Source organism: Netta rufina (genome assembly GCF_964035555.1).
Source record: "Netta rufina genome assembly, chromosome: 22".
Lineage (NCBI taxonomy): Eukaryota > Metazoa > Chordata > Aves > Anseriformes > Anatidae > Netta > Netta rufina.
In genome coordinates this window covers 56,612-79,710 of record NC_140146.1, presented here as the reverse complement: position 1 = coordinate 79,710, position 23,099 = coordinate 56,612, and the positions used below count along the sequence as shown (strand labels likewise).

At 43.1% G+C, this 23,099-nt stretch overlaps 1 pseudogene across 1 annotated transcript in view; it reads right to left on the bottom strand.

Annotated features, from left to right (window-relative positions):
- The window catches only part of LOC311217846 (very low-density lipoprotein receptor-like), a 132,411-nt pseudogene extending 109,539 nt beyond the window's left edge, over positions 1–22,872 (bottom strand). The window contains exon 1 of the transcript in view: positions 21,570–22,872. The product of the transcript in view is annotated as a very low-density lipoprotein receptor-like (transcript). The remainder of the gene's footprint in view (positions 1–21,569) is intronic.
- Between the last annotated feature and the right edge of the window lie 227 nt (positions 22,873–23,099).

The following is a 23,099-nucleotide window of genomic DNA, read 5'->3' as shown; positions in this document are numbered from 1 at the left end:
AAACCACCCCAAAATCAACACAGATCCTAAAAAAAAAAAATAAAAATAAAAAAATGCCATGATTTCACCACAAAAAAAAAAAATTAAACCTACCTGATGTTCTCCAAAACCCACAATTTAACCTTTTCCACCACGATGACCACGGAAAACACAACGAAACCCAACGGAAACCCCAAAACACCTCAAAAACACCCCAAAAGCGTACCGGATCAGAAGAAAAACGTCATTTAACCCCCCAAAAAAACCCTTAAACCTACCTGATGTTCTCCTAAAGGTACAATCCACTCCCAAACACCAGAAAACGCAATTGAAACCCAACAAAACCCAACGGAGACCCCAAAACACGTCAAAAACACCCCAAAAAACAACTGGATCAGAAGAAAAAAATAAAACAAAAACCATGAATTTCCCCCCAAAACCACCCTAAACTCATCTGATCTTCTCCAAATCCCACATTTCACTCCCATTCACCATCATGACCAACCAGAACCCAACGAAACCCAACGAAGACCCCAAAACACCTCAAAACCACCCCAAAATCAACCCAGATCCTAAAAAAAAAAAAACAAAATGCCATGATTTCACCCCCAAAAAAAACTTAAACCTACCTGATCTTCTCCAAAACCACAATCCACTCCTATTTAACATAATGACCAACAAGAACAAAACAAAACGCAACGGAGAACCCAAAACACGTCAAAAACACCCCAGAAAAGATCGGGACCACCCCAAAACCAGAAGAAAACCCTAAAAAAAAAAGAAATCCCCCAAAACCATAGATTCACCCCCCAAAAAACCTTAAACTCACCTGATGTTCTACAAAACCCACAATTAATATTTTCCACCATGATGACCACGAAAAACCCAACGAAGCCCAAGGGAGACCACAAAACACGTCAAAAACACCCCAAAAAAGAACAGGATAACCCCTAAAAACGAAAGAAACCCCAGAAGCCATAGATCCACACCAAAGTCCCCCTAAACCTATCTGATGTTCTCCAAAAGCCACAATTTACGCTTTTTCACCATGATGACCAACATGAACCAAACGAAAACCCAAAGGAGACCCCAAAACACGTCAAAAACACCCCAAAAAAGAAAGGGATCACCCCCCAAATTGGAAGAAAATCCCTCAAAACCATAGATCCACCCCAAAAGCACCCTAAACCTACCTGATGTTCTCCAAAACCAACAATTTAAACTTTTCCACCATAACGACCACGGAAAACACAACGAAACCCAACGCAGACCCCAAAACACGTCAAAACACCCCAAACAAGAACGGCATCACCCCCAAAATTGGAAGAAAATTCACCAAAACCATAGATCCACCCCAAAACCACCATAAACCTACCTGATAGTCTCCAAATCCCAAAGTCCACTCCCAACCACCATAAAACCCATTAGGAACTCAACGAAACGCAACGCAAACCCCAAAACACCTCAAAAACACCCCAAAAGCGTACCGGATCAGAAGAAAAAACGTGATTTAACCCCCCAAAAAAACCCTTAAACCTACCTGATGTTCTCCTAAAGGTACAATCCACTCCCAAACACCAGAAAACGCAATTGAAACCCAACAAAACCCAACGGAGACCCCAAAACACGTCAAAAACACCCCAAAAAACAACTGGATCAGAAGAAAAAAATAAAACAAAAACCATGAATTTCCCCCAAAACCACCCTAAACTCATCTGATCTTCTCCAAATCCCACATTTCACTCCCATTCACCATCATGACCAACCAGAACCCAACGAAACCCAACAAAGACCCCAAAACACCTCAAAACCACCCCAAAATCAACCCAGATCCTAAAAAAAAAAAAAACAAAATGCCATGATTTCACCCCCAAAAAAACTTAAACCTACCTGATCTTCTCCAAAACCACAATCCACTCCTATTTAACATAATGACCAACAAGAACAAAACAAAACGCAACGGAGAACCCAAAACACGTCAAAAACACCCCAGAAAAATTCGGGACCACCCCAAAACCAGAAGAAAACCCTAAAAAAAAAGAAATCCCCCAAAACCATAGATTCACCCCCCAAAAAACCTTAAACTCACCTGATGTTCTACAAAACCCACAATTTAATATTTTCCACCATGATGACCACGAAAAACCCAACGAAGCCCAAGGGAGACCCCAAAACACGTCAAAAACACCCCAAAAAAGAACAGGATAACCCCTAAAAACGAAAGAAAACCCCAGAAGCCATAGATCCACACCAAAAGTCCCCCCTAAACCTACCTGATGTTCTCCAAAAGCCACAATTTACGCTTTTTCACCATGATGACCAACATGAACCAAACGAAAACCCAAAGGAGACCCCAAAACACGTCAAAAACACCCCAAAAAAGAAAGGGATCACCCCCCAAATTGGAAGAAAATCCCTCAAAACCATAGATCCACCCCAAAAGCACCCTAAACCTACCTGATGTTCTCCAAAACCAACAATTTAAACTTTTCCACCATAACGACCACGGAAAACACAACGAAACCCAACGCAGACCCCAAAACACGTCCAAAACACCCCAAACAAGAACGGCATCACCCCCAAAATTGGAAGAAAATTCACCAAAACCATAGATCCACCCCAAAACCACCATAAACCTACCTGATAGTCTCCAAATCCCAAAGTCCACTCCCAACCACCATAAAACCCATTAGGAACTCAACGAAACACAACGGAAACCCCAAAACACCTCAAAAACACCCCAAAAAAGAACTGGATGAGAAGAAAAAACGCCAAAACTATGAATTTCCTCCCCAAACCACCCTAAACTCACCTGATCTTCTCCAAAACCAAAAATGCACTTCCATTTACCTTAACGACAGACGAGAACCCAACGAAACCCAAGGGAGACCCCAAAACACGTCAAAAACACCCCAAACAAGAACAGGATCACCCCCCAAAACGAAAGAAAACCCCAAAAAGCACGGATCCAATCCCCAAACCACCCTAAACCTACCTGATGTTCTCCAAATCCCAAAGTCCACTCCCAACCACCATAAAAACCCATTAGGAACTCAACGAAACGCAACGGAAACCCCAAAACACCTCAAAAACACCCCTAAAAAGAACTGGATGAGAAGAAAAAACGCCAAAACTATGAATTTCCCCCCCAAACCACCCTAAACTCACCTGATCTTCTCCAAAACCAAAAATGCACTTCCATTTACCTTAACGACAGACGAGAACCCAACGAAACCCAACGGAGACCCCAAAACACGTCAAAAACACCCCAAACAAGAACAGGATCACCCCCAAAACGAAAGAAAACCCCAAAAAGCACGGATCCAATCCCCAAACCACCCTAAACCTACCTGATGTTCTCCAAATCCCAAAGTCCACTCCCAACCACCATAAACCCCATTACGAACTCAACGAAACGCAACGGAAACCCCAAAACACCTCAAAAACACCCCAAAGCCAATCGAATCAGAAGAAAAAACGTCATTTAACCCCAAAAAAACCCTTAAACCTACCTGATGTTCTCCTAAATGTACAATCCACTCCCAAACACCAGAAAACGCAATTGAAACCCAACAAAACCCAACGGAGACCCCAAAACACGTCAAAAACACCCCAAAAAACAACTGGATCAGAAGAAAAAAATAAACAAAAACCATGAATTTCCCCCCAAAACCACCCTAAACTCACCTGATCTTCTCCAAATCCCACATTTCACTCCCATTCACCATCATGACCAACCAGAACCCAACGAAACCCAACAAAGACCCCAAAACACTCAAAACCACCCCAAAATCAACCCAGATCCTAAAAAAAAAAAAACAAAATGCCATGATTTCACCCCAAAAAAACCTTAAACCTACCTGATCTTCTCCAAAACCCACAATCCACTCCTATTTAACATAATGACCAACAAGAACAAAACAAAACGCAACGGAGAACCCAAAACACGTCAAAAACACCCCAGAAAAGATCGGGACCACCCCAAAACCAGAAGGAAACCCTAAAAAAAAAGAAATCCCCCAAAACCATAGATTCACCCCCCAAAAAACCTTAAACTCACCTGATGTTCTACAAAACCCACAATTTAATATTTTCCCACCATGATGACCACGAAAAACCCAACGAAGCCCAAGGGAGACCACAAAACACGTCAAAAACACCCCAAAAAAGAACAGGATAACCCCTAAAAACGAAAGAAAACCCCAGAAGCCATAGATCCACACCAAAAGTCCCCCTAAACCTACCTGATGTTCTCCAAAACCAACAATTTAAACTTTTCCACCATAATGACCACGGAAAACACAACGAAACCCAACGCAGACCCCAAAACACGTCCAAAACACCCCAAACAAGAACGGCATCACCCCCAAAATTGGAAGAAAATCCCTCAAAACCATAGATCCACCCCAAAACCACCATAAACCTACCTGATGTTCTCCAAATCCCAAAGTCCACTCCCAACCACCATAAAACCCATTAGGAACTCAACGAAACACAACGGAAACCCCAAAACACCTCAAAAACACCCCAAAAAAGATCTGGATGAGAAGAAAAAACGCCAAAACTATGAATTTCCCCCCAAACCACCCTAAACTCACCTGATCTTCTCCAAAACCAAAAATGCACTTCCATTTACCTTTAAGACAGACGAGAACCCAACGAAACCCAAGGGAGACCCCAAAACACGTCAAAAACACCCCAAACAAGAACAGGATCACCCCCCAAAACGAAAGAAAACCCCAAAAAGCACGGATCCAATCCCAAACCACTCTAAACCTACCTGATGTTCTCCAAATCCCAAAGTCCACTCCCAACCACCATAAAACCCATTACGAACTCAACGAAACGCAACGGAAACCCCAAAACACCTCAAAACACCCCAAAAGCGTACCGGATCAGAAGAAAAAACGTCATTTAACCCCCCCAAAAAACCCTTAAACCTACCTGATGTTCTCCTAAAGGTACAATCCACTCCCAAACACCAGAAAACGCAATTGAAACCCAACAAAACCCAACGGAGACCCCAAAACACGTCAAAAACACCCCAAAAAACAACTGGATCAGAAGAAAAAAATAAAACAAAAACCATGAATTTCCCCCCAAAACCACCCTAAACTCACCTGATCTTCTCCAAATCCCACATTTCACTCCCATTCACCATCATGACCAACCAGAACCCAACGAAACCCAACGAAGACCCCAAAACACCTCAAAACCACCCCAAAATCAACCCAGATCCTAAAAAAAAAAAAACAAAATGCCATGATTTCACCCCAAAAACCTTAAACCTTCCTGATCTTCTCCAAAACCCACAATCCACTCCTATTTAACATAATGACCAACAAGAACAAAACAAAACGCAACGGAGAACCCAAAACACGTCAAAAACACCCCAGAAAAATTCGGGACCACCACAAAACCAGAAGAAAACCCTAAAAAAAAAAGAAATCCCCCAAAACCATAGATTCACCCCCCAAAAAACCTTAAACTCACCTGATGTTCTACAAAACCCACAATTTAATATTTTCCACCATGATGACCACGAAAAACCCAACGAAGCCCAAGGGAGACCACAAAACACGTCAAAAACACCCCAAAAAAGAACAGGATAACCCCTAAAAACGAAAGAAAACCCCAGAAGCCATAGATCCACACCAAAAGTACCCCTAAACCTACCTGATGTTCTCCAAAACCAACAATTTAAACTTTTCCACCATAATGACCACGGAAAACACAACGAAACCCAAAGGAGACACCAAAACACGTCCAAAACACCCCAAACAAGAACGGCATCACCCCCAAAATTGGAAGAAAATTCACCAAAACCATAGATCCACCCCAAAACCACCCTAAACCTACCTGATAGTCTCCAAATCCCAAAGTCCACTCCCAACCACCATAAAACCCATTAGGAACTCAACGAAACGCAACGGAAACCCCAAAACACCTCAAAAACACCCCAAAAAAGAACTGGATGAGAAGAAAAAACGCCAAAACTATGAATTTCCCCCCCAAACCACCCTAAACTCACCTGATCTTCTCCAAAACCAAAAATGCACTTCCATTTACCTTAACGACAGACGAGAACCCAACGAAACCCAAGGGAGACCCCAAAACACGTCAAAAACACCCCAAACAAGAACAGGATCACCCCCAAAACGAAAGAAAACCCCAAAAAGCACGGATCCAATCCCCAAACCACCCTAAACCTACCTGATGTTCTCCAAATCCCAAAGTCCACTCCCAACCACCATAAAACCCATCAGGAACTCAACGAAACGCAACGGAAACCCCAAAACACCTCAAAAACACCCCAAAAGCGTACCGGATCAGAAGAAAAAACGTCATTTAACCCCCCAAAAAAACCCTTAAACCTACCTGATGTTCTCCTAAAGGTACAATCCACTCCCAAACACCAGAAAACGCAATTGAAACCCAACAAAACCCAACGGAGACCCCAAAACACGTCAAAACACCCCAAAAAACAACTGGATCAGAAGAAAAAAATAAAACAAAAACCATGAATTTCCCTCCAAAACCACCCTAAACTCACCTGATCTTCTCCAAATCCCACATTTCACTCCCATTCACCATCATGACCAACCAGAACCCAACGAAACCCAACAAAGACCCCAAAACACCTCAAAACCACCCCAAAATCAACCCAGATCCTAAAAGAAAAAAAACAAAATGCCATGATTTCACCCCCAAAAAACCTTAAACCTACCTGATCTTCTCCAAAACCCACAATCCACTCCTATTTAACATAATGACCAACAAGAACAAAACAAAACGCAACGGAGAACCCAAAACACGTCAAAAAACACCCCAGAAAAATTCGGGACCACCCCAAAACCAGAAGAAAACCCTAAAAAAAAAAGAAATCCCCCAAAACCATAGATTCACCCCCAAAAAAACCTTAAACTCACCTGATGTTCTACAAAACCCACAATTTAATATTTTCCACCATGATGACCACGAAAAACCCAACGAAGCCCAAGGGAGACCACAAAACACGTCAAAAACACCCCAAAAAAGAACAGGATAACCCCTAAAAACGAAAGAAAACCCCAGAAGCCATAGATCCACACCAAAAGTCCCCCTAAACCTACCTGATGTTCTCCAAAAGCCACAATTTACGCTTTTTCACCATGATGACCAACATGAACCAATCGAAAACCCAAAGGAGACCCCAAAACACGTCAAAAACACCCCAAAAAAGAAAGGGATCACCCCCCAAATTGGAAGAAAATCCCTCAAAACCATAGATCCACCCCAAAAGCACCCTAAACCTACCTGATGTTCTCCAAACAACAATTTAAACTTTTCCACCATAATGACCACGGAAAACACAACGAAACCCAACGCAGACCCCAAAACACGTCAAAAACACCCCAAACAAGAACGGCATCACCCCCAAAATTGGAAGAAAATTCACCAAAACCATAGATCCACCCCAAAACCACCATAAACCTACCTGATAGTCTCCAAATCCCAAAGTCCACTCCCAACCACCATAAAACCCATTAGGAACTCAACGAAACGCAACGGAAACCCCAAAACACCTCAAAAACACCCCAAAAAAGAACTGGATGAGAAGAAAAAACGCCAAAACTATGAATTTCCCCCCCCAAACCACCCTAAACTCACCTGATCTTCTCCAAAACCAAAAATGCACTTCCATTTACCTTAACGACAGACGAGAACCCAACGAAACCCAAGGGAGACCCCAAAACACGTCAAAAACACCCCAAACAAGAACAGGATCACCCCCCAAAACGAAAGAAAACCCCAAAAAGCACGGATCCAATCCCCAAACCACCCTAAACCTACCTGATGTTCTCCAAATCCCAAAGTCCACTCCCAACCACCATAAAACCCATCAGGAACTCAACGAAACGCAACGGAAACCCCAAAACACCTCAAAAACACCCCAAAAGCGTACCGGATCAGAAGAAAAAACGTCATTTAACCCCCCAAAAAAACCCTTAAACCTACCTGATGTTCTCCTAAAGGTACAATCCACTCCCAAACACCAGAAAACGCAATTGAAACCCAACAAAACCCAACGGAGACCCCAAAACACGTCAAAAACACCCCAAAAAACAACTGGATCAGAAGAAAAAAATAAAACAAAAACCATGAATTTCCCTCCAAAACCACCCTAAACTCACCTGATCTTCTCCAAATCCCACATTTCACTCCCATTCACCATCATGACCAACCAGAACCCAACGAAACCCAACGAAGACCCCAAAACACCTCAAAACCACCCCAAAATCAACCCAGATCCTAAAAAAAAAAAAACAAAATGCCATGATTTCACCCCCAAAAAACCTTAAACCTACCTGATCTTCTCCAAAACCCACAATCCACTCCTATTTAACATAATGACCAACAAGAACAAAACAAAACGCAACGGAGAACCCAAAACACGTCAAAAACACCCCAGAAAAATTCGGGACCACCCCAAAACCAGAAGAAAACCCTAAAAAAAAAGAAATCCCCCAAAACCATAGATTCACCCCCCAAAAAACCTTAAACTCACCTGATGTTCTACAAAACCCACAATTTAATATTTTCCACCATGATGACCACGAAAAACCCAACGAAGCCCAAGGGAGACCCCAAAACACGTCAAAAACACCCCAAAAAAGAACAGGATAACCCCTAAAAAACGAAAGAAAACCCCAGAAGCCATAGATCCACACCAAAAGTCCCCCCTAAACCTACCTGATGTTCTCCAAAAGCCACAATTTACGCTTTTTCACCATGATGACCAACATGAACCAAACGAAAACCCCAAAGGAGACCCCAAAACACGTCAAAAACACCCCAAAAAAGAAAGGGATCACCCCCCAAATTGGAAGAAAATCCCTCAAAACCATAGATCCACCCCAAAAGCACCCTAAACCTACCTGATGTTCTCCAAAACCAACAATTTAAACTTTTCCACCATAATGACCACGGAAAACACAACGAAACCCAACGCAGACCCCAAAACACGTCAAAAACACCCCAAACAAGAACGGCATCACCCCCAAAATTGGAAGAAAATTCACCAAAACCATAGATCCACCCAAAACCACCCTAAACCTACCTGATAGTCTCCAAATCCCAAAGTCCACTCCCAACCACCATAAAACCCATTAGGAACTCAACGAAACGCAACGGAAACCCCAAAACACCTCAAAAACACCCAAAAAGGAACTGGATGAGAAGAAAAAACGCCAAAACTATGAATTTCCCCCCCAAACCACCCTAAACTCACCTGATCTTCTCCAAAACCAAAAATGCACTTCCATTTACCTTAACGACAGACGAGAACCCAACGAAACCCCAACGGAGACCCAAAAACACGTCAAAAAACACCCCAAACAAGAACAGGATCACCCCCCAAAACGAAAGAAAACCCCAAAAAGCACGGATCCAATCCCCAAACCACCCTAAACCTACCTGATGTTCTCCAAATCCCAAAGTCCACTCCCAACCACCATAAAACCCATTAGGAACTCAACGAAACGCAACGCAAACCCCAAAACACCTCAAAAACACCCCAAAGCCAATCGAATCAGAAGAAAAAACGTCATTTAACCCCCAAAAAACCCTTAAACCTACCTGATGTTCTCCTAAAGGTACAATCCACTCCCAAACACCAGAAAACGCAATTGAAACCCAACAAAACCCAACGGAGACCCCAAAACACGTCAAAAACACCCCAAAAAACAACTGGATCAGAAGAAAAAAATAAAACAAAAACCATGAATTTCCCCCCAAAACCACCCTAAACTCACCTGATCTTCTCCAAATCCCACATTTCACTCCCATTCACCATCATGACCAACCAGAACCCATCAAAAGCACCCCAAAAATCAACACAGATCCTAAAAAAAAAAAAATAAAATAAAAAAAAATGCCATGATTTCACCACAAAAAAAAAAAAAAAATTAAGCCTACCTGATGTTCTCCAAAACCCACAATTAACCTTTTTCCACCACGATGACCACGGAAAACACAACGAAACCCAACGGAGACCCCAAAACACGTCAAAAACACACCATAAAAGAACAGGATAAGAAGAAAAAACCCCACAAAACTATGAATTCCCCCCCAAACAACCCTAAACTCACCTGATCTTCTCCAAAACCAAAAATGATCACTTCCATTTACCTTTAAGACAGACGAGAACCCAACGAAACCCAACGGAGACCCCAAAACACGTCAAAAACACCCCAAACAAGAACAGGATCACCCCCCAAAACGAAAGGAAAACCCCAAAAAGCACGGATCCAATCCCCAAACCACCCTAAACCTACCTGATGTTCTCCAAATCCCAAAGTCACTCCCAACCACCATAAAACCCATTACGAACTCAACGAAACGCAACGGAAACCCCAAAACACCTCAAAAACACCCCAAAAGCGTACCAGATCAGAAGAAAAAAACGTCATTTAACCCCCCAAAAAAAACCCTTAAAACCTAACCTGATGTTCTCCTAAAGGTACAATCCACTCCAAACACCAGAAAAACGCAATTGAAACCCAACAAAACCCAACGGAGACCCCAAAACACGTCAAAAACACCCCAAAAAACAACTGGATCAGAAGAAAAAAATAAAACAAAAACCATGAATTTCCCCCCAAAACCACCCTAAACTCACCTGATCTTCTCCAAATCCCACATTTCACTCCCATTCACACTCATGACCAACCAGAACCCAATAAAGACCCCAAAACACCTCAAAAGCACCCCAAAATCAACACAGATCCCTAAAAAAAAAAATAAATAAATAAAGTGCCATGATTTCACCACAAAAAAAAAAAAAAAAAAATTAAGCCTACCTGATGTTCTCCAAAACCCACAAGTTTAACCTTTTCCACCACGATGACCACAGAAAACACAACGAAACCCAACGGAGACCCCAAAACACGTCAAAAACACACCATAAAAGAACAGGATAAGAAGAAAAAACCCCAAAACTATGAATTTCCCCCCCAAACAACCCTAAACTCACCTGATCTTCTCCAAAACCAAAAATGCACTTCCATTTACCTTAACGACAGACGAGAACCCAACGAAACCCAACGGAGACCCCAAAACACGTCAAAAACACCCCAAACAAGAACAGGATCACCCCCCCAAAACAGAAAGAAAACCCCAAAAAGCACGGATCCAATCCCCAAACCACCCTAAACCTACCTGATGTTCTCCAAATCCAAAAGTCCACTCCCAACCACCATAAAACCCATCAGGAACTCAACGAAACGCAACGGAAACCCCAAAACACCTCAAAAACACCCCAAAAAAGAACTGGAGGAGAAGAAAAAAACGCCAAAAACTATGAATTTCCCCCCCAAACCACCCTAAACTCACCTGATCTTCTCCAAAACCAAAAATGCACTTCCATTTACCTTTAAGACAGACGAGAACCCAACGAAACCCAACGGAGACCCCAAAACACGTCAAAAACACCCCAAACAAGAACAGGATCACCCCCCAAAACGAAAGAAAACCCCAAAAAGCACGGATCCAATCCCCAAACCACCCTAAACCTACCTGATGTTCTCCAAATCCCAAAGTCCACTCCCAACCACCATAAAACCCATTAGGAACTCAACGAAACGCAACGCAAACCCCAAAACACCTCAAAAACACCCCAAAAGCGTACCGGATCAGAAGAAAAAACGTCATTTAACCCCCCAAAAAAACCCTTAAACCTACCTGATGTTCTCCTAAAGGTACAATCCACTCCCAAACACCAGAAAACGCAATTGAAACCCAACAAAACCCAACGGAGACCCCAAAACACGTCAAAAACACCCCAAAAAACAACTGGATCAGAAGAAAAAAATAAAACAAAAACCATGAATTTCCCCCCAAAACCACCCTAAACTCACCTGATCTTCTCCAAATCCCACATTTCACTCCCATTCACCATCATGACCAACCAGAACCCAACGAAACCCAACGAAGACCCCAAAACACCTCAAAACCACCCCAAAATCAACCCAGATCCTAAAAAAAAAAAAACAAAATGCCATGATTTCACCCCCAAAAAACCTTAAACCTACCTGATCTGCTCCAAAACCCACAATCCACTCCTATTTAACATAATGACCAACAAGAACAAAACAAAACGCAACGGAGAACCCAAAACACGTCAGAAACACCCCAGAAAAATTCGGGACCACCCCAAAACAGGAAGAAAACCCTAAAAAAAAAAGAAATCCCCCAAAACCATAGATTCACCCCCCAAAAAACCTTAAACTCACCTGATGTTCTACAAAACCCACAATTTAATATTTTCCACCATGATGACCACGAAAAACCCAACGAAGCCCAAGGGAGACCACAAAACACGTCAAAAACACCCCAAAAAAGAACAGGATAACCCCTAAAAACGAAAGAAAACCCCAGAAGCCATAGATCCACACCAAAAGTCCCCCTAAACCTACCTGATGTTCTCCAAAAGCCACAATTTACGCTTTTTCACCATGATGACCAACATGAACCAAACGAAAACCCAAAGGAGACCCCAAAACACGTCAAAAACACCCCAAAAAAGAAAGGGATCACCCCCCAAATTGGAAGAAAATCCCTCAAAACCATAGATCCACCCCAAAAGCACCCTAAACCTACCTGATCTTCTCCAAAACCAACAATTTAAACTTTTCCACCATAACGACCACGGAAAACACAACGAAACCCAACGCAGACCCCAAAACACGTCCAAAACACCCCAAACAAGAACGGCATCACCCCCAAAATTGGAAGAAAATTCACCAAAACCATAGATCCACCCCAAAACCACCATAAACCTACCTGATAGTCTCCAAATCCCAAAGTCCACTCCCAACCACCATAAAACCCATTAGGAACTCAACGAAACGCAACGGAAACCCCAAAACACCTCAAAAACACCCCAAAAAAGAACTGGATGAGAAGAAAAAACGCCAAAACTATGAATTTCCCCCCCAAACCACCCTAAACTCACCTGATCTTCTCCAAAACCAAAAATGCACTTCCATTTACCTTAACGACAGACGAGAACCCAACGAAACCCAAGGGAGACCCCAAAACACGTCAAAAATACCCCAAACAAGAACAGGATCACCCCCCAAAACGAAAGAAAACCCCAAAAAGCACGGATCCAATCCCCAAACCACCCTAAACCTACCTGATGTTCTCCAAATCCCAAAGTCCACTCCCAACCACCATAAAACCCATTACGAACTCAACGAAACGCAACGGAAACCCCAAAACACCTCAAAAACACCCCAAAAGCGTACCGGATCAGAAGAAAAAACGTCATTTAACCCCCCAAAAAAACCCTTAAACCTACCTGATGTTCTCCTAAAGGTACAATCCACTCCCAAACACCAGAAAACGCAATTGAAACCCAACAAAACCCAACGGAGACCCCAAAACACGTCAAAAACACCCCAAAAAACAACTGGATCAGAAGAAAAAAATAAAACAAAAACCATGAATTTCCCCCCAAAACCACCCTAAACTCACCTGATCTTCTCCAAATCCCACATTTCACTCCCATTCACCATCATGACCAACCAGAACCCAACGAAACCCAACGAAGACCCCAAAACACCTCAAAACCACCCCAAAATCAACCCAGATCCTAAAAAAAAAAAAAACAAAATGCCATGATTTCACCCCAAAAAAAACTTAAACCTACCTGATCTTCTCCAAAACCCACAATCCACTCCTATTTAACATAATGACCAACAAGAACAAAACAAAACGCAACGGAGAACCCAAAACACGTCAGAAACACCCCAGAAAAATTCGGGACCACCCCAAAACAGGAAGAAAACCCTAAAAAAAAAAAGAAATCCCCCAAAACCATAGATTCACCCCCCAAAAAACCTTAAACTCACCTGATGTTCTACAAAACCCACAATTTAATATTTTCCACCATGATGACCACGAAAAACCCAACGAAGCCCAAGGGAGACCACAAAACACGTCAAAAACACCCCAAAAAAGAAAGGGATCACCCCCCAAATTGGAAGAAAATCCCTCAAAACCATAGATCCACCCCAAAAGCACCCTAAACCTACCTGATGTTCTCCAAAACCAACAATTTAAACTTTTCCACCATAACGACCACGGAAAACACAACGAAACCCAACGCAGACCCCAAAACACGTCCAAAACACCCCAAACAAGAACGGCATCACCCCCAAAATTGGAAGAAAATTCACCAAAACCATAGGTCCACCCCAAAACCACCATAAACCTACCTGATAGTCTCCAAATCCCAAAGTCCACTCCCAACCACCATAAAACCCATTAGGAACTCAACGAAACGCAACGGAAACCCCAAAACACCTCAAAAACACCCCAAAAAAGAACTGGATGAGAAGAAAAAACGCCAAAACTATGAATTTCCCCCCCAAACCACCCTAAACTCACCTGATCTTCTCCAAAACCAAAAATGCACTTCCATTTACCTTAACGACAGACGAGAACCCAACGAAACCCAAGGGAGACCCCAAAACACGTCAAAAATACCCCAAACAAGAACAGGATCACCCCCCAAAACGAAAGAAAACCCCAAAAAGCACGGATCCAATCCCCAAACCACCCTAAACCTACCTGATGTTCTCCAAATCCCAAAGTCCACTCCCAACCACCATAAAACCCATTACGAACTCAACGAAACGCAACGGAAACCCCAAAACACCTCAAAAACACCCCAAAAGCGTACTGGATCAGAAGAAAAAACGTGATTTAACCCCCCAAAAAAAACCCTTAAACCTACCTGATGTTCTCCTAAAGGTACAATCCACTCCCAAACACCAGAAAACGCAATTGAAACCCAACAAAACCCAACGGAGACCCCAAAACACGTCAAAAACACCCCAAAAAACAACTGGATCAGAAGAAAAAAATAAAACAAAAACCATGAATTTCCCCCCAAAACCACCCTAAACTCACCTGATCTTCTCCAAATCCCACATTTCACTCCCATTCACCATCATGACCAACCAGAACCCAACGAAACCCAACGAAGACCCCAAAACACCTCAAAACCACCCCAAAATCAACCCAGATCCTAAAAAAAAAAAAAAACAAAATGCCATGATTTCACCCCAAAAAAAACTTAAACCTACCTGATCTTCTCCAAAACCCACAATCCACTCCTATTTAACATAATGACCAACAAGAACAAAACAAAACGCAACGGAGAACCCAAAACACGTCAGAAACACCCCAGAAAAATTCGGGACCACCCCAAAACAGGAAGAAAACCCTAAAAAAAAAAAGAAATCCCCCAAAACCATAGATTCACCCCCCAAAAAACCTTAAACTCACCTGATGTTCTACAAAACCCACAATTTAATATTTTCCACCATGATGACCACGAAAAACCCAACGAAGCCCAAGGGAGACCACAAAACACGTCAAAAACACCCCAAAAAAGAACAGGATAACCCCTAAAAACGAAAGAAAACCCCAGAAGCCATAGATCCACACCAAAAGTCCCCCTAAACCTACCTGATGTTCTCCAAAAGCCACAATTTACGCTTTTTCACCATGATGACCAACATGAACCAAACGAAAACCCAAAGGAGACCCCAAAACACGTCAAAAACACCCCAAAAAAGAAAGGGATCACCCCCCAAATTGGAAGAAAATCCCTCAAAACCATAGATCCACCCCAAAAGCACCCTAAACCTACCTGATGTTCTCCAAAACCAACAATTTAAACTTTTCCACCATAACGACCACGGAAAACACAACGAAACCCAACGCAGACCCCAAAACACGTCCAAAACACCCCAAACAAGAACGGCATCACCCCCAAAATTGGAAGAAAATTCACCAAAACCATAGGTCCACCCCAAAACCACCATAAACCTACCTGATAGTCTCCAAATCCCAAAGTCCACTCCCAACCACCATAAAACCCATTAGGAACTCAACGAAACGCAACGGAAACCCCAAAACACCTCAAAAACACCCCAAAAAAGAACTGGATGAGAAGAAAAAACGCCAAAACTATGAATTTCCCCCCCAAACCACCCTAAACTCACCTGATCTTCTCCAAAACCAAAAATGCACTTCCATTTACCTTAACGACAGACGAGAACCCAACGAAACCCAAGGGAGACCCCAAAACACGTCAAAAATACCCCAAACAAGAACAGGATCACCCCCCAAAACGAAAGAAAACCCCAAAAAGCACGGATCCAATCCCCAAACCACCCTAAACCTACCTGATGTTCTCCAAATCCCAAAGTCCACTCCCAACCACCATAAAACCCATTACGAACTCAACGAAACGCAACGGAAACCCCAAAACACCTCAAAAACACCCCAAAAGCGTACTGGATCAGAAGAAAAAACGTGATTTAACCCCCCAAAAAAACCCTTAAACCTACCTGATGTTCTCCTAAAGGTACAATCCACTCCCAAACACCAGAAAACGCAATTGAAACCCAACAAAACCCAACGGAGACCCCAAAACACGTCAAAAACACCCCAAAAAACAACTGGATCAGAAGAAAAAAATAAAACAAAAACCATGAATTTCCCCCCAAAACCACCCTAAACTCACCTGATCTTCTCCAAATCCCACATTTCACTCCCATTCACCATCATGACCAACCAGAACCCAACGAAACCCAACGAAGACCCCAAAACACCTCAAAACCACCCCAAAATCAACCCAGATCCTAAAAAAAAAAAAACAAAATGCCATGATTTCACCCCAAAAAAAACTTAAACCTACCTGATCTTCTCCAAAACCCACAATCCACTCCGATTTAACATAATGACCAACAAGAACAAAACAAAACGCAACGGAGAACCCAAAACACGTCAGAAACACCCCAGAAAAATTCGGGACCACCCCAAAACCAGAAGAAAACCCTAAAAAAAAAAGAAATCCCCCAAAACCATAGATTCACCCCCCAAGAAACCTTAAACTCACCTGATGTTCTACAAAACCCACAATTTAATATTTTCCACCATGATGACCACGAAAAACCCAACGAAGCCCAAGGGAGACCACAAAACACGTCAAAAACACCCCAAAAAAGAACAGGATAACCCCTAAAAACGAAAGAAAACCCCAGAAGCCATAGATCCACACCAAAAGTCCCGCTAAACCTACCTGATGTTCTCCAAAAGCCACAATTTACGCTTTTTCACCATGATGACCAACATGAACCAAACGAAAACCCAAAGGAGACCCCAAAACACGTCAAAAACACCCCAAAAAAGAAAGGGATCACCCCCCAAATTGGAAGAAAATCCCTCAAAACCATAGATCCACCCCAAAAGCACCCTAAACCTACCTGATCTTCTCCAAAACCAACAATTTAAACTTTTCCACCATAACGACCACGGAAAACACAACGAAACCCAACGCAGACCCCAAAACACGTCCAAAACACCCCAAACAAGAACGGCATCACCCCCAAAATTGGAAGAAAATTCACCAAAACCATAGATCCACCCCAAAACCACCATAAACCTACCTGATAGTCTCCAAATCCCAAAGTCCACTCCCAACCACCATAAAACCCATTAGGAACTCAACGAAACGCAACGGAAACCCCAAAACACCTCAAAAACACCCCAAAAAAGAACTGGATGAGAAGAAAAAACGCCAAAACTATGAATTTCCCCCCCAAACCACCCTAAACCTACCTGATCTTCTCCAAAACCAAAAATGCACTTCCATTTACCTTAACGACAGACGAGAACCCAACGAAACCCAACGGAGACCCCAAAACACGTCAAAAACACCCCAAACAAGAACAGGATCACCCCCCAAAACGAAAGAAAACCCCAAAAAGCACGGATCCAATCCCCAAACCACCCTAAACCTACCTGATGTTCTCCAAATCCCAAAGTCCACTCCCAACCACCATAAAACCCATTAGGAACTCAACGAAACGCAACGGAAACCCCAAAACAACTCAAAAACACCCCAAAAGCGTACTGGATCAGAAGAAAAAACGTGATTTAACCCCCCAAAAAAACCCTTAAACCTACCTGATGTTCTCCTAAAGGTACAATCCACTCCCAAACACCAGAAAACGCAATTGAAACCCAACAAAACCCAACGGAGACCCCAAAACACGTCAAAAACACCCCAAAAAACAACTGGATCAGAAGAAAAAAATAAAACAAAAACCATGAATTTCCCCCCAAAACCACCCTAAACTCACCTGATCTTCTCCAAATCCCACATTTCACTCCCATTCACCATCATGACCAACCAGAACCCAACGAAACCCAACGAAGACCCCAAAACACCTCAAAACCACCCCAAAATCAACCCAGATCCTAAAAAAAAAAAAACAAAATGCCATGATTTCACCCCAAAAAAAACTTAAACCTACCTGATCTTCTCCAAAACCCACAATCCACTCCTATTTAACATAATGACCAACAAGAACAAAACAAAACGCAACGGAGAACCCAAAACACGTCAAAAACACCCCAGAAAAATTCGGGACCACCCCAAAACAGGAAGAAAACCCTAAAAAAAAAAGAAATCCCCCAAAACCATAGATTCACCCCCCAAGAAACCTTAAACTCACCTGATGTTCTACAAAACCCACAATTTAATATTTTCCACCATGATGACCACGAAAAACCCAACGAAGCCCAAGGGAGACCACAAAACACGTCAAAAACACCCCAAAAAAGAACAGGATAACCCCTAAAAACGAAAGAAAACCCCAGAAGCCATAGATCCACACCAAAAGTCCCCCTAAACCTACCTGATGTTCTCCAAAAGCCACAATTTACGCTTTTTCACCATGATGACCAACATGAACCAAACCAAAACCCAAAGGAGACCCCAAAACACGTCAAAAACACCCCAAAAAAGAAAGGGATCACCCCCCAAATTGGAAGAAAATCCCTCAAAACCATAGATCCACCCCAAAAGCACCCTAAACCTACCTGATGTTCTCCAAAACCAACAATTTAAACTTTTCCACCATAACGACCACGGAAAACACAACGAAACCCAACGCAGACCCCAAAACACGTCAAAAACACCCCAAACAAGAACGGCATCACCCCCAAAATTGGAAGAAAATTCACCAAAACCATAGATCCACCCCAAAACCACCATAAACCTACCTGATAGTCTCCAAATCCCAAAGTCCACTCCCAACCACCATAAAACCCATTAGGAACTCAACGAAACGCAACGGAAACCCCAAAACACCTCAAAAACACCCCAAAAAAGAACTGGATGAGAAGAAAAAACGCCAAAACTATGAATTTCCCCCCCAAACCACCCTAAACTCACCTGATCTTCTCCAAAACCAAAAATGCACTTCCATTTACCTTAACGACAGACGAGAACCCAACGAAACCCAAGGGAGACCCCAAAACACGTCAAAAACACCCCAAACAAGAACAGGATCACCCCCCAAAACGAAAGAAAACCCCAAAAAGCACGGATCCAATCCCCAAACCACCCTAAACCTACCTGATGTTCTCCAAATCCCAAAGTCCACTCCCAACCACCATAAAACCCATTACGAACTCAACGAAACGCAACGGAAACCCCAAAACACCTCAAAAACACCCCAAAAGCGTACCGGATCAGAAGAAAAAACGTGATTTAACCCCCCAAAAAAACCCTTAAACCTACCTGATGTTCTCCTAAAGGTACAATCCACTCCCAAACACCAGAAAACGCAATTGAAACCCAACAAAACCCAACGGAGACCCCAAAACACGTCAAAAACACCCCAAAAAACAACTGGATCAGAAGAAAAAAATAAAACAAAAACCATGAATTTCCCCCCAAAACCACCCTAAACTCACCTGATCTTCTCCAAATCCCACATTTCACTCCCATTCACCATCATGACCAACCAGAACCCAACGAAACCCAACAAAGACCCCAAAACACCTCAAAACCACCCCAAAATCAACCCAGATCCTAAAAAAAAAAAAAACAAAATGCCATGATTTCACCCCCAAAAAAACTTAAACCTACCTGATCTTCTCCAAAACCCACAATCCACTCCTATTTAACATAATGACCAACAAGAACAAAACAAAACGCAACGGAGAACCCAAAACACGTCAGAAACACCCCAGAAAAATTCGGGACCACCCCAAAACCAGAAGAAAACCCTAAAAAAAAAAGAAATCCCCCAAAACCATAGATTCACCCCCCAAAAAACCTTAAACTCACCTGATGTTCTACAAAACCCACAATTTAATATTTTCCACCATGATGACCACGAAAAACCCAACGAAGCCCAAGGGAGACCACAAAACACGTCAAAAACACCCCAAAAAAGAACAGGATAACCCCTAAAAACGAAAGAAAACCCCAGAAGCCATAGATCCACACCAAAAGTCCCCCTAAACCTACCTGATGTTCTCCAAAAGCCACAATTTACGCTTTTTCACCATGATGACCAACATGAACCAAACGAAAACCCAAAGGTGTTGCAGGAAGCACGGCCGAAAGCACGACAGACACACAGTAGAGTCAGATCATGCTCCATTTTATTGCCCGAATAGCCTAACTTTTATAGAGAACTTAACAGGGGTGGACAGTGTTTCACACAAGATTATTGGTCAAAAGCACTCAGACAAACAGCTACAAGAAAACAACCCCACCTGCAAGAAAACAACCCCCTTGTGATTAGCAGTCACATAGACCTTGTCCTTGAGGCCAGCTACTGGTAACAATATTTTCCTGAATTCCTCAATTGGGCGATGTGGGAACACTGTCATGGGAACTTCTCATAGTTGCCCTGGTAGCTTGGTTTGCTCAGCTACAGCAAGCCATGGGATTTTTGCTGTTTCAAGAAATCCCTCAACAATTCCCCCTTCTTCTTTTGAGCAAACCAAGCCTGACACAGCAGTTTTACAAGTAACTTTTTAGCTATACTTACAACACACAACGATGATTACCACCACCATAAACCAAATCCTTAATCCCCTTGTGATTAAACCCAGCAACCATCTACACTTTGTTTCAAACAAGTCAGTGAACCATTGATTGAAAGGATTGATACCATATTGAATCTTTCTCATGTGCTCTTTCAGGAAAGTAATGGATTTGTGAATTGACTCATTATGATCAGAAAGGTTTAAACAGTACATTCCCTTAAAGTCCTCACACCCATTCCTTTGAGCCAAAAGCAAGATGTCAATAGCAGCTTGATCCTGTAAAAGCAGATGTCGCAGACTATTTTGATCTGGTAACATCTCCTCAAGTATCTCTGTCGTGGCATAGGCTTGCCTCTCGGCCCAGCATACCAATTTTTCTAAGTTGTTACGTGTGGCCGCAGATGCCACTCCAGGCACTGAAATTGCTAATGCCGCTCTAGCTGCAACCCCACACAATTCAACATTATCATTGCAATCCGATGCAAGCAATGTCCATTTATGTCTGGTGATCTCACGCAACTGTAACAAGCTAGGAGCAAATACAATGAGTTTATCTATGTAACATGGACATCTGATAGCATTTGCAGGGATACCTTGCCAGGCCCCATCCCCACAAATCAGAAGCACATCAGGAGGTAAGGCCAAAGCTGTACAATTGTTCCAAACACTGTAGTTGTTACCCCTTGTCTCCATGCTATAAACCCCTAAGCCCTGCTTAGCAGCGTCATTGCAATCACAGGTGTTATTTGTGTCTTTGTACCAGTATGGCCTTTTCCAGGTTCCTGTAGCAGGATTCATCTGATATCCACGGCTACGTTCACTTTTGTAGCCACCTTTCAGGTTGATACACATTTGACTACAGATACCAGGGTTTTGACATTCATCAATGTCTCCACAGTTTCTCTTGTCTATAAACTCAAACCCAGCTGGACAGTCACACTCATTTATGATGCATTCCTCCAGGGGCTCATCACCCCAGTCCTTGCAGTCTCTCTGCTGGTTACACACTTTATTGATATCTATGCATTCTCCACTTCTGCACTTGAATTTGCCAGGTCCAGAGCACTGAATAACATTGTTACAGTTTGCTTCATCAGTGCCATACAGACAGTCTCTCACACCACTGCACTGCCTACTCCCATGGACACAGTTCCCATCTTCACATCTGAACTGGTCTGGCCTGCAGGTCCGAGAAGGGCAGTTAATTTCATCACTTCCATCCTTGCAATCAGGATCTCCATCACATCACCACTTCTTGTGGATACATTCACCTGAGCCGCACTGCACCTCACTCGTAGAACACTTCACTGGAGGTGCAGGCTGGCGGCCACACTGCTCCAAAGATTCATCCGAGTGGTCGGAGCAGTCAGCATCATCAACACACACCCAGCTGATAGGGATGCAGGTAGAACTCTTGCACTGAAACTCATGAACACCACAGGTAGGAGGTGCACACTCCAGCTCATCGCTACCATCACTGCAGTCATCTTGAACATTGCAGACAAAGCTTTTGGAAATACATTGCCCACTACTGCATGTGAATTCTGCTGCACTACAAGTCACAATGCCACAATTCTCTTCATCTTCTCCACTGTCGCAGTCCTTTTCACCATCACATTTCCAGGACACTGGGATACACTGGGTTGACTGAGGACCACAGCTGATTTCATTTACCCGGCATGTTCTCGTATGACACAGCTCAGCACTCTCATCAGACCCATTTTCACAGTCCGGATCCCCATCACAGTGCCATCTGTTTGGCACACACTGACCACTGTTGCACACAAAGTCAGATTCAGCACACGTCTTCTTCACACAAGCACTCTCATCACTGCCATCTAAGCAGTCTTCACATTTTGCTCTAGCACCGTCGGCAGCAGTGCACAGGCCGGTGAGGGTGAGCAGCAGGCAGAGTGCCCCGCAGCGCAGCAGCACCCACCGCCGCCCTGCACCTGTGTCACTTATACTGCTCCTATTACCCATGCCGTTAGTGTCAGTGGCATCCTCCTGGTACCGTTTCTGTCTTTGTCGCCCCTTACTCTCCCCCTTTTCTTTTTTACCACTGACCATTCACCACAAATGGGTGAGACACATGATTACTAGTTAGGAAAGAGAGTGTAATGTCTGCTATACGGCTGCAGGCCGTGCCAGCTGCAACCCTAGAAGCTGTTTGTGAACGAGCCTGACTGACGGTGGTCATTTGGCGGTGT